The sequence below is a fragment of the Pseudonaja textilis genome, chromosome 1, assembly GCF_049901715.1.
Source record: "Pseudonaja textilis isolate UNSWEBS1 chromosome 1, rPseTex1.2, whole genome shotgun sequence".
In the NCBI taxonomy this organism is placed as follows: Eukaryota; Metazoa; Chordata; class Lepidosauria; order Squamata; family Elapidae; genus Pseudonaja; species Pseudonaja textilis.
In genome coordinates this window covers 252,309,390-252,321,435 of record NC_141990.1, presented here as the reverse complement: position 1 = coordinate 252,321,435, position 12,046 = coordinate 252,309,390, and the positions used below count along the sequence as shown (strand labels likewise).

At 37.7% G+C, this 12,046-nt stretch overlaps 1 protein-coding gene across 3 annotated transcripts in view; it reads left to right on the top strand.

Annotated features, from left to right (window-relative positions):
- Positions 1–12,046, top strand: part of NAV2 (neuron navigator 2) — a 313,572-nt gene that overhangs the window by 182,704 nt on the left and 118,822 nt on the right. The window lies entirely within an intron of this gene.

The following is a 12,046-nucleotide window of genomic DNA, read 5'->3' as shown; positions in this document are numbered from 1 at the left end:
TAAAATCAATTTCATGTCCTGTGGCTTTGAGGTGTTGGACCAGGGAAGAGGTCGTTTCTTCTTTTTTGATTGAGTTCTTATGTTCTTCAATGCGTGCATTTATTCTTCTGTTAGTTTGTCCAATGTATGTGGTAGGGCAGGCAGTGCAGGGGATTTCGTGTACTCCTTGGTTTTCTAATTCGAACAACCAAAGATCCATATATATATATATATATATATATATATATATATATATATATATATATATATATATATATATATATATATATTCTGAGGTTCTCACGGGTATTTGTATGTGGATCTTTGGTTGTTCGGGTTTTCTCCGCGTAAGATTGAAGTATCTAGGCAACGCGTTTCGATGAAGTCTCATTCATCATCTTCAGGCTTCTGTCTCCGGCTCTGTGCTTCTCAGAGTGATGTGAGATTGCAGCTGCTTCTTCCTTTTAACTGCTAGTGGGGGTGGGACTTGATTGGGTGGGGGCTTGGCTGTGTTCTGATTGGGTGGGGTGTGTTCTCATTGGTAGGGGTTTGGCTGTGTTCTGATTGGTTGGGGGTTGGCCGTGTTCTGATTGGTTGGAGGCGTGTTCTGTTCAAACCCCCTACCAATGAAAACACACCCCCACCCAATCAGAACACAGCCAAGCCCCCACCCAATCAAGTCCCACCCCACTAGCAGTTAAAAGGAAGAAGCAGCTGCAATCTCACATCACTCTGAGAAGCACAGAGCCGGAGACAGAAGCCTGAAGATGATGAATGAGACTTCATCAAACGTTGCCTAGATACTTCGAATCTTACGCGGAGAAAACCCGAACAACCAAAGATAGATAGATAGATAGATAGATAGATAGATAGATAGATAGATAGATAGATAGATAGATAGATAGATATTTTCTGAGGTTCTCGCGGGTATTTGTATGTGGATCTTTGGTTATTCGGGTTTTCTCCCAAGTAAGATTGGCAGTATCTAGGCAATGTTTCAATGAAGTCTCATTCATCATCTTCAGGCTTGTGTCTTCGGCTCTGTGCTTCTCAGAGTGTGCTTCAAGTTTTCGCGGGTACTTACATGTATGGCATTCAGCTTTGTTCGGGTATTTTCCCACGTCATTGTAGTTGTGCTTTTAAAGTTGTAGCAACATTTCGGCAGAATCTCATCTGCCATCATCAGGCTTCTGTGTAGTGTTCCTCTGTGAGTCAGACAGAAGCGGCTGTGATAGTCTGACTCACAGAGGAACACTATACAGAAGCCTGATGATGGCAGATGAGATTCTGCCAAAACGTTGCTACAACTTTAAAAGCACAACTACAATGATGTGGGAAAATACCTGAACGAAGCTGAATGCCATACATACATACATACATACATACATACATACATACATACAAACATACATACAAACATACATACTTATATTCCTATTGAACCTATATGTTAAAGCATGGTTTATTTAATCTAATGTTTTTTCACCATTTGGTGTTGGCCACTATTACTTGTGCCATTAGACTAAGTGCATAACAAGCTACCATGATTATCAAATCAGATCAGCTATGTCCTTCTATATGCTGCTTCATATAGATCTGTGGTCCCCAACCTTTTGGGCACCAGGGACCAGTTCTGTGGAGAGAGTTTATCCACAGACCAGAGGGGGCATGGTTTTGCATGCTACCTGCATCTTGCAGATGGGGCATCTTGCAGATGGGGCATCTTGCAGGTGTGGCCCAGTTGCTGGTATGCCACAGGCCAGTGCCAGTCCCTGAGACGGGTTGGGGACCCCTGATATAGATACTTCCATGTTGAGTGCTGTTCAACTCCAAGTATGGCAAAGAGACATGCCAGATGCTGGTACAAAGTGCCAACCAGATGTTCAAAGACAGTATTAAAAAACAGAACTGGATGGCAAACATTTGTACATATGGTCACTTGGAGTCAAGCCAGCACAATATTCTGATATAAGATTGAATAGTCTGCAGTTAGACAGTTAAAATGGACATAGCAATTACTATATCTTTGAAGAAGTGCATAGATAGTGCTATTCCACAGTGCTAACTCCCACATTAAGAACATCAGAACTGTACTAGATGAGATCATATACTGCATTTTGTTTCCTTAATAGTTAGTCCATAAGCAGGATGTTTGTGAAACACTGCAACCCCCAATGAATAATTTCAGAGGAATACTACTTCTAATATGGAAGGTAATATATAGCCATCATGGCTAATATTTTCATATGTTCTCCTCCTTGCTAATAGTTAAGCATTTGATTGCTACATTGTCCTTAGAAGTTGCAAGATGTAAACAGAAATTGGGTAGTAGAGTTAATTTGCTTAATCCAAATTTCAACTATTCTGTCTTTGAATTTCTATTACAAGAAATTTAGTTACAATGACTTAAACCACATATCACCTTTGTCAAGAGAACCATTCCAGCCATGGATTTATCAGAAATGTTCAAAGATTTTTGGCATCATGTGTTATTAAAAGCAATTTAGAGTACAACGCAAAGCAATGTTAACAATCACTACATGTTCAATCTTCTGGGAATGGTATTTTTATGTATAGAATACACATAAAAGTTAAAGAAAAAGGTGACTAATAATTTAGAAAGATTCTGTAGCGATTAAGGCACCAGGCTAAAAATCGGAAACTATGAATTCTAGACCTGCCTTTTGTACAGAGCCAGCTGGGTGACTTTGGGCCAGTCATTCTTATTCAGCCTAAGAAGATGGCAATGGCAAACCAGTTCTGAATTCTTGCCAAGAAAACTGCAGGGATAATCAAAGAGCAATCAAAGCTGTAACAACTGGGGTAAAAGTAATTTTTCACCCAATAGGTGACTATAGAATCCTGCACACATATACATAAGGCATTTAATCTCTAAAGACATGGCCTGATTCAGTCTAATTTCTGTTTTTATCCCTTTCCAAAAGAATTCTGTTCAAGTTCTCTTTTCCACTGAATAGTGACAATGAGAAATAGTGTTGCTTACAAAGGAGGCTTGGAAGGACAAAATGTTTGAGGCACTAACAGTTGGCAGAATGGGACAAAATTTTGTTAGCAAGAGAATTCAGCAGTAGTTGGCCTTTGCTAATAAAATAGACCTGAAGTTAGGAGTGAGGCTTTGTTTTTTGTTTTAGTGTTCTCCTGAGTTTTTTTTCTTAAAGTTTTATTTAAGAAATAAATGATAGCTATATCTGTTGCTTTCAGTCATTTCAAATTTTAATCATCTTTAATAGCTATAAATGTATATATTTCCTAGAATTCAACAAGTATTAAGCAGCTTAGTTACTCAGATTTTAATTAAAATTCCTCAGTGTGTCAGGCTACATTTCCTGTTCCTTTGGGGATTATCTATAAATCATTATTTTATTTATGTGACAGTTTCCTGAGTTAGTTCACAAACTATTGAAGTATCCCTTTTCTGCCGCAATTACTTTTTATTTATCTTATAATGTTTGTAGCTGGTTCTGTTTCAGGAGGATTCTGGGTGGGTACAACAAAGTCAAGATATAAGCAAAAAATTAAATAAGGCGCTAGCAGTATCACATTAATTGCTCCCCATTGATTTATTGCTAAAGATAAACTGACAGCCTTGCATTCTGTTTTACCCTTGAATGGCTTATGTTTGTTACAGTCACATTATAACCACATGCCTGGAAGAGTAAAAGAAATAAAGCAGGCAAAACTTTCACCCGAATGCAGGAAATATGAAGCCACCTGTACTGACAATTAATATATTGGTTTAGTGAATGATGTGTGATAGTCAGTGATTGAGGAGTTCATGGAACTTGTACCACTAAATGTACAACTGCTGCCCTTCATTACTTGTTGCAACTTGAAGGGGTATTAGAATTTCTCAGATCTCTGTTCCAGCAGGTATGCCAAGGTTAAGAAAAGTTTTTGTGTTTTTGTGGAACAGTTCCCCCCCGCCCCCCAAGAAAGTTGGGTGCACTCTGTCTTACTACCACTGTAGCATTGTTTCAGAACTATACAATGAGATGCTCTTTTTTGAATGTGGGAAATCTATTTTTCTTATTGTACCTGCTTTCTTCATGGTTTCCCAATTGCTTCAATAAGCAGTGGAAGCTTATCTGTGGCATTTTCTCACTTCTTGATAGGAATTGCTAAAACCATATAATACCAACAAGGAGGATCTTTGTACAGAGCATTTCAGCCCCACCTCAAGATACAGCTGCTAGTTGTCTTAAGCTGTGTTAAGCTGTCAGAATAAAAAATGCTTATGTTGTATTAGTGCCGAATTCACTAAGAAGGAAGCAGATGGGAGAAAGGAGAAAGAAGATGGGTGAGATGGGAGAAAGAAGAAGAAAGAGCAGTCCATTGCAGGAAGAGAACTATGTTAAGCTGTGGTGGCTGCAGCTGACAAAAGCTTACACCTGTTAGTAACATTTGTTAGTTGGAGAGAAATGCTATGGAGTCCTCCTGAGTAAAAAGGAGATAAAGAATAAAATAATGGGAGAAAGAAAGAGGGGAAAGGAGAAGATGAATGAAAAAAAACAAACAAATATTGATACTTTGGAGAAGACACATCTTTAGAGTGTCACATTTTGGTTCAAAAATGCTATGAAGAATAGAGGATGAAATAAGCAAGCTAAAATAGAATAACTATTTCCTCTTAAAGGAACATATGATTATAACAGTTTAAAATATTTTGTTTCATGTCCCATCATCTAAAGTACAGCTACCTTTGGATTATGACAGCAAGTGGGGCTGCCCAGGTTTGCTATCATCAAATGATCTCATTGTTTAATGATAACAATCCCAGGCAGTCCCAGTTGCTGTCATAATCCCAGAACACGCAGGTTGATAGGCAGGTAGAGGCAGGACTCCCAGGTAAGGAGCATAGGGGTGCTGTGTGCAGGTCTGGGGAGGCCTGGAGAGAGTGGTTGCAGGCTGTATTTGGGTCGGGGAAGTCCTGCCAAGGGTGGGTTGCAGGCCAAGCACAGGCAGTAGGGTTCCTATGGAAAGGGGAGGAAAGGTAACAGAGTGACTTAGTGCAACAATTTGCAACCTTCCCCACTAAAATTTGCCTGTGGGAAGTGGCAGACAAGATCACAAATGAGGGTCGTGTAACTGCAGATCACTGCAATATCATAACTGTGAGATGGGGGCAACTTATAATCATATTGGTTGGTCCAAAAGTAATAGGTTACCAGAAGTTATTACTGTTAGTTTCACTAACCTTTCTAAGATCCACTCCATTCTTAACCTTATCTGGTTTTTGCACCAGAAGGCAGGACAAGAAGCAACGGGGGGAAACTAATAAAGGAGAGAAGCAACCTAGAAATAAAGAGAAATTGCCTGACAGTTAGAACAATTTATCAGTGGAACAACTTGCCTCCAGAAGTTGTGAATGCTCCAACACTGGAAGTTTTTAAGAAGAGATTGGATAACCATTTGTCTGAAATGATATAGGGTTTCCTGCCTGGGCAGGGGGTTGGACTAGAAGACCTCCAAGGTCCCTTCCAACTCTGTAATTCTGTATATGTCCATGGGAACATTGTGATGGCTGGAACTTTGAGGTTATGTGTATATTTTTTCAGCGCTGTCATAACTTTGAATAGACCATCTGTAGTTAATTTAAACAGATTAAACAGATAACTTAAACAGATTTTTTCTGTAATAGTACACAAATTATGCAACTTCTGCTATAGGATATTTAAGTAGGTGATCGCATGATGTTGTGGAAACTGACATTTGAAGAAATAATTTCAAATATGTGTTTTCTAGAAAAACGCACATTTGAATTGTTTCATATAATTTGGAAACGAATGAGTAGTTACCAGGGAGTGAATATTCTTCCCTCTAGGAAAGGAAACAGGGTGAAATCTTTTTTCTTTGTAGGCCAGCGTGAATTTGTCTGCTGCTTTATTTCTATATTATATATTAAACTTTTCTGTATTTTTCTTAGGTTGTTGATAGCATCATCATGTACATGTTTACCATATTATAAACTGTTACCATATATTATAACATCGTACCATTTCAATAATGGTAGCAAAACAGGCAATGTTCCAACAAATGGTAGCATAATAATATATACAATATAAAACAGGATCCAATGTCATTCTGTCACCTGTTCTAGAATGTTAAGTCTCTTGACTTTTGTATTAAGGTTTTCAGCATCTGTTATTTTCCTTAAACATTTGTCATTCATATACATACACACAGAGGCTTTGTTCTGAGGGAAAAAAAAATAAAAGTACATTATTCGTAGTGGGAGGTTAAAGTAATATTTGGGACATGAATGGTGTTTTGAGAGTGAGGGATTATGGCTTATGGCTGCTGTTTGACTCCTTGGAGACTAGACAGTTTAAAAATTGGTCCTAACATTCCCAAACTGACGAACCAAGAATCCACATCAAATAATAATGACATTGTCATTTGCTAAAAGATGATTATTCTGTTTAACATTAAAGTCCCTCCTCCAGTGATATTTGATATATAATATTTAGTAACATTTGAAAAATATTAGGTAAAACAGAAGAAAAAAAATAAAGGCTGATTTCCGTCTTTATGTTCACTGTAATTTAAGTCTCACCAAATTCAGTATTTCTTTAATCCTCCAAAAGTCATTTAAAGACTACTACACACTTCTATTAACTTTTGTACCACAGTGTCAACTTATTCAACATTAATTTTTGATTTATTATCATACTTTCAGGACAGAACAGAGAAAAAAATCTGCCTATTAGTCTGGTAAGAGCAGGGCAAAAATGCACTTCAGTAGAGGTTTTGTTTTTTCTTTTCATTCCCAGATTTTTATACAAGTAATGTATAAACTGACTGGCCAGAAGATTCTGTCACAGATAAAAGGTTATTATCTAAATTAGGCAATCCAGTTCTGATTTGTGAACACAGCTTTTGTTGTGTACACACTGATGTACTAGTCTGAGTATGTCTGGTGTACACATGCAGGGGTTTGCTTCTGCAAGAGCTGTTCATTAATCTCCAGGCTCTATATTTTGTTACTATTGAAGCTTTAAGGCTCAAAGTTGTTGTTGTTGTTTTGTGATGGCCTGGTACTCAGCTCATATATATTACTTTTGCACTGAGGAGGAAGAATGCTAGATACATGTTGACCCCAAATTGTTCCCTCTTTTGTGAATTGCCATTGCTGCCTATCTGCGCACCCATCTGTACTTTCTTCATGCCACTTTTACCTGGTCCTGTTTTCCCTGTGTACGCTTGACCACTCTGGACTCCCGATTAGAAATAGGAATTCCCCTCACCCCCACCTCTCTGCTATGTGTCAGGGTTCTTTTAGCACCACATTGCATCTTTTTGCCTGAAATTATAAAGTCTGGAGCAAAGCAGAGCAAAGCAGATAGGAAGGGAGAATTTTTTTTTTTTAAAGGAAGACAGTAACCCATTGCACATTTAACTAGATTTATGTCATCTGGCCTGACATCAGCTAAACATGGCTGCCTGGATGATACTTCCTTCCCCTACCCAGTTCTCTGATAGTAGGAACAATGGGTGTTGGAGTCCAAAACAATCTACCATCATGTTAGAGGATGCTGGTTTAAAGGAATAATTCTGTAATTATCTAATCTACTCACAGATCTCAAGAGAAATTTGTAGGTATATTATTAGTTATCCTACTAAAATCAGTGGAGTTTCAAAAGTATTTAATTTGCTTCAGTGTTATTACCATATTATTATATATGCTTCTCTCTTTTATTAGTTTTATTGTTTTTTAAATGACGTTTTTATATTCTTGTAAGCTGACTTGAGTAGCCATATGCGAATAGGCGGCAATCTAAATGTCATAAACAAACAAACAAATATTTGGTCTACAATTCTGTATCAACTTCTACAAGAGTTAAAACTGTCTATAACAAACAGGCCTTGACAAGTTGTTTACCACAAAAGGATTCACTGTAGACCTCTGGTGAATATAGTGATGGTAGCAAATCTATTCATGGAATGCCAGGGCATCTCTGTATACACACTAATATGCATGCACACACACTCACTAGCACATCTTTTTTAAAAAAATTATTTTCTTATTTTTTTAAAAAACACATTGTAAAGACCTTGTTTCTTACATAACGCTTGCATTTGCTTTTCCCATATTAAGGCTGAGATCTGTAACGTCTTGCAAACAAACGTAATAAATGAAAGATTGGAGTCTTGCTTCTCTCACTGCTGTTGAAACTGACGTCCTTGTTTATGCAGTTGAGGGGAAAGTATTGTGTCTTGTCCCCATGGACAGAGCAGAACTGAGAATAGTCCTCTCCCTAGTTTTAACTATCTTAGCAACCTCTTTGTGAAACTCCAGAGGGACAATTGTTTATTGTTCTTGCACCAGTAGAGATTCTTCAGAGCTGATTTACATCCATTGCGTTTTCCTTTTTCCTCCTTGTTGCTTCTGAAGTTTATATCTTGTTTGGGGCATTATAGTTTGGGGTTGTCTATTATAGCTGACAGTGTAATTCAGTGATTTTTCCCCCAGAAGGCAGAAATGGGGTCAGTGCTGAACAAAGCACTATTTTTTCCATTTATTGCAAGAACATCAGCATAGAAGCTGCAACATTTAAATTGTCTGATAGGAAGCTTCCTCCTCCACCTCCTCCTCCTCCTCCTCCTCCTCCTCCTCCTCCTCCTCCTCTTCTTCTTCTTCTTCTTCTTCTTCTTCTTCTTCTTCTTCTTCTTCTTCTTCTTCTTCTTCCTCCTCCTCCTCCTCCTCCTCCTCCTCTTCCTCTTCCTCTTCTTTGGCAAAGAAGAGTCTTTAAAAGAAAAGTCAGTCAATGGCAGCAAACTTTGCAGAACTGAAGAACATATTCAGACTCTTCAGATAATTTGGCCAGTGTTTTCAGACCGGCAACAGAAAGATTGAAAGGAAATAACGCTTCATTCATGACTTAGTAAAGTATGTTATTTTGCTAAACGTTTACCAAAAGTATCAACTTCACTGTTTTCTTTTTTGCTTGTTTGCATAGTTGGATTTGTATTGTTGAATTGTACAGAATCTAGCAGAAGAGAAGGGGGAATTCAAATTCAGAGACGCCTGGGACATTTTCACCAATCTGTAAATTAGGATCGCTTTCCACAATCTGGCACTTGATCAATGGGATTCTACTGTAAACTCTTTGGACTATGCATTTCAGAAGGTTGTAGCCCCAAGAAATTTGAGGAAAACTAGCTTAAGGATTTGTTGTTGTTGTTAAATGTCCATAGCAATGGACATTGAAACTGCAGTTGATTTTAAAACCTGTATAATTTATTTTAAGTATAATGTGCATAATTAAAAAAACATTTTTATGTTTGGACTTCATTTGTTTGTGTTAGTTACATGAAGAAACTTTAATTTCAGCAATCCAGTTTAATATGAACTCTTAAACCTTATGTGAATTAAGGTTATTAAGATTACTTCAAAAGCTTCTAAAATGCAGCCTATCAGAACTTTTCGGTTCTGTTTCATTGTCTGTTTGTTTTACTCCTTCATTTCTATTTTTAAGATGAAAACTTCATTCAAAAATTTGGCTCAGTGGCAATTTACAATCTGTTAATCTTCATGTGCTGAAAATATTGATATGGTTTGGAGTACTATATCAGAAAGCCTGTTGAGAATCATAAACTCCAAACATATTCAGATTAGTTTTTTCTTAAGTGAAAATCTATAAAAAGTCTATAAGAAATACTTTGATACAGTATTAATATTGGTACTGAATTATGTCTGCTGCTTGGATTTTACAATGAATTTGGAAATGGCATGTTATCCTATGGTCTGAAATACTCTGTTCTCTAATCATTGCTGTGAATTTATTTAAAATGTGAAGATAATTGTGGGAGTTCCATTTGTTGAAACCATCCTGCTTAAACAATAATGGTTTGGATCAATAATGGTTTGAACTTTTTGTTATATTTTAATGCTGAGGACAGTACTACTCCTGTCTTGGGGTCATGGGGTTGTATAAGAATTGCCACATGGATAAAGTGGGATGTGGAGAATGATGTGGTTCAAGAAGAATGTGTGGGAGCTGTAGGAGTGTATGAGAGGTTCTAAGTCAGTCAGAATGGTGCATGGGGTCAGCATGAATGAACGGTATCCTTCAATGTGGATAATGTGGTCTCCAGAACTGGATACAGTATTCCATATTAGATCTGGCTAGAGCAGAGTAGAATGGAATAATTATTTCCTGTATTCAGGAAATTGTTAGCAGCAGTTGGCAGTGAATTACCATTAGCAAACAATGAACAATCAATCTCCCATGCCTGGCTCTTCTTCTTATGTTTGGCTATTCCAATTGGGTTGCCAAAATCTTCTAAGTTCTTCCTGTTCAGTCATTCAGCAAGTTACAAAATAAAGCACACAAATTAACAGTAATTCTGGATTTATGGTAGGGACTACAGGGAACAGCATAGAAATTCATGCCTAGATGGCAATAATTAAGGGCATCTGATTTGGCTTTATAGAAGCTGTGCTACAGGAAAAAGTTATAACAAGGAACAGACTGGTAATATTTAATCTGATGTATGTTGTGATGGGATATTTAATCTGATGTACAGTATGTTGTGATGGGAATTGGATTGGGATTCCTGCCAAGACTTTCATTAATTGCATTCATCCGGTAAATTAGTAGAATTTGCTTAGGTAGAGTTTCCTCTCTTACATGAATTAGTCAAGATGCGCATAAACATAGGGACATACTATTTTCTCCTCCATTTTTGGTTATATTCTCTTGGGACTTTTAAACTCCCCCCCCCTTTTTTTTCCTGGATCAAAGTGGGTAATTGAGTCAAAATACCAGGCTGACAAATGTTTCTATAAAGATTCAGTTTCTTTGTAATATTACAAAGCAACTAAAACAGATCAAAGATTAAATTAGCAAAATACAATGATATAGCAAACCAGTCTGGATTGTTTAAAAAAATACCAGTAGGTTTCCTATTCTGTTTACCATTATCAAACTCTGGCAGAGCAGACTTGACAATCTGTATGTGGTAGATTTTGAGACCAATGTGAGGTATTTTCTGATTTTTTTTTTACAATTCCCAAGAGGCTTTTACTCTCTAATACCACTAATATCCTGATACTTCTGGAATTCAGTGGGACTATATCCAGTATCAGCGTTCTGTAAAAGCATTCTCTGTTAAAGTTGGTTTGGTTTCATCCTTAATTGCTAATGGGTACTTCAGAACAATTATCGGAAGAGTTAAGTATTTGTACACTGACACATAAAAGGTGTTATTTTTATTCATTTGTTCATGGGTGTAGAGCAGGGGTTCCCAACCTGGGGTGCTCGCACCCCCTGGGGGTGCGAGACGATATTCCAGGGGGTGCGAGAAAAGTCCAGGTAAATAATAGGATATTGGCTATATGTTGGCATTTTTATTTATTATGCAATGGATTAACTTTGTTTTCATTTTATAGTTAAGTATCGTTATTTAGTGGCCGTCACATATATAGATGAAAAGATTCAATCCTACCATATATTTAACGCATTCAGTAGTTCCTAAAGTCTAAATTTCAGGGGGTGCAAGTTTCGAGTGAAATTTCTTTAGGGGCGCGGGGCGAAAAAAAGGTTGGGAACCACTGGTGTAGAAGAACTACACCTATCTGCTGTCTGCAGACAAGAGATTAAATTCTTTGAAGAAAGTTCCTAGGAACTGTTTCTTTCTCACGGTTAAAAGTAAGCAGTAATTCTAGTAGAGCTGAGTGGTTTGTATTCATTGGTCTTTGGGGAGCTGTGTCTTCTAGGCCAGGAATGTTCAACTTCTACAGACTACAATATGTTCTGGAAAGTAGGCTCACATAAATACCAGAACTTCCTTTGTGGGCTAACACCAGAGGTGATATTCAACAGGTTCTGACCAGTTCTGGAGAATCAGTAGAGGAAATTTTGAGTAGTTCGGAGAACTGGCAAATACTATCTCTGACTGGCCCCGCGCCCATCTATTCTCTGCCTCCAGAGACCCAGCTGATCAGCTGGCTCTTCTTTTGTTGCCCTGCACAGGAAAACGGAGCTGGAAAGTAGGTTAGTGGGGTGGGGAGGGAATGGGATTTTGCAGTAAACTTCCCCCAGGA